The sequence below is a fragment of the Tripterygium wilfordii genome, chromosome 19, assembly GCF_013401445.1.
Source record: "Tripterygium wilfordii isolate XIE 37 chromosome 19, ASM1340144v1, whole genome shotgun sequence".
Classification (NCBI taxonomy): domain Eukaryota; kingdom Viridiplantae; phylum Streptophyta; class Magnoliopsida; order Celastrales; family Celastraceae; genus Tripterygium; species Tripterygium wilfordii.
This window is the reverse complement of record NC_052250.1, coordinates 9,980,950-9,982,406: the sequence shown is the minus strand read 5'-3', so window position 1 is coordinate 9,982,406 and position 1,457 is coordinate 9,980,950. Positions and strand designations below refer to the sequence as shown.

Sequence of the window (1,457 nt, the reverse complement as noted above, 5' to 3'; positions counted from 1 at the left end):
TTTTCTTTTAATATAAAACTACTCGGGATCCCGCATGATGCGCGGGCATAATCCTTTATTTTTTAAATTTTCCTTGTTAGATTTTTAGATGTTATATTCTATATTTAATTTTTTTTCCAATTTTGACGCTGTGATATGCAAAAAATAATTATTTTGATTGCCGATTTGATTTTTAATAATTATTTATAAAAAATTGTATCATACTAGTTCAAGTCTATTTACAATAGTGTCATTGGTAGAGAGCACGACCTTCATAATTAGAAAGAATTTGCATCTCCAAATGAATGAAGGAAAAAAACACCTACATGAGCAACTTGGTTCCTAAATAATAGATACAGCTTGGTTAGCTTCTTTCCTAATAATAGATGCAATTGTTTTTTTGGATAACCTCCACGGAGCTTCTTGGTAAATATTCCTTGCCAGTCTAGCTCAGCAAAATAGGTTTTGAGACCATACTCAGAGCATAGTCCTACAAAGTGAATTGAATGCATAATTGTAAGAAAACTTGAGCAGATCAATCCAATGAGGATAGTTTATTTACTACGCCTTAGAAATGATGGGAGGGAAATATTTGTAGAGGGAAGACAATTTCGCCAACAAAATTCTTCGAATCCAAATGGTGTTGTGGACGCTGGCATTTTGTCTAGACATAACAACACCTTTGTAGACAACTGTGAGTCAACCAAACAAACCAACTCAAGATGATTTCCTTCAATAGGTATATTTAAGAAAGAGAGTAAAGTAATCACCAATTTAATGTCCACAATATCCCCAGTCCTGATATCAGAAACATGTCATTCCTTTTCCATAGCCTCAAGCTGCTATTTTGTTCAATACCTACTCAAAGAACATCAAACACATCCAATGAATTTCAAGAATAAACATAATATTTTCAAAATACACTTTATAAGCTCAAATGTTTAGCTTGAAAAGAAATTGAAACACCAAATCGTTCTGTTATGAGCTTCTTATAAATTTAAAATTGAAATTTGACTTAATTTGTTTAAAACTGAAATCAGTGAATCCAAGAAAAACAAAATTTAAAAATAGAATTACCTCAAAGGGAAGAATGAAGGGAGATATCATAGAACTTTTTCTTGGAGAAGCGTCAATAGATATAAACCGTCGTTCAATCAATGCAAGAATGAGAAGAAAAGCATTTAAAAGCATAAGGGGAAGAGTCGTCATGTGCCTGCATGAGAAATAAATTGTCAAGACAGTAGCTATAGCAGCCTGCAAGCCTTCAATCTCCTTTGGTTTTCAACTGAGCATAGAGAATTAGAGATCGAATTCTGTCAACCCATTTGGCATCCTGAAGATAACAGAAGTGAGGCTGGGGAAATCCTGTAGGTTTAGGCTTTCGGTAATGTGTTTTGGTGATTTTGACAGAAACATTTGAACCTAGGATTAATCTGCAGCCAGAACCCCTTCCACCCGGAAGAAAAAGGGAGCCAAGA

The 1,457-nt window shown here is 34.0% G+C and overlaps 1 long non-coding RNA gene across 1 annotated transcript; it reads right to left on the bottom strand.

The window, feature by feature from the left end:
- Window positions 1-281: 281 nt before the first annotated feature.
- Window positions 282-1,177, bottom strand: LOC119986194. Its single transcript, XR_005465208.1, has 3 exons — window positions 1,057-1,177; window positions 750-837; window positions 282-671 (listed from the first exon to the last, which is right to left on the bottom strand). It is a non-coding gene; the product is annotated as an uncharacterized LOC119986194 (long non-coding RNA).
- Between the last annotated feature and the right edge of the window lie 280 nt (window positions 1,178-1,457).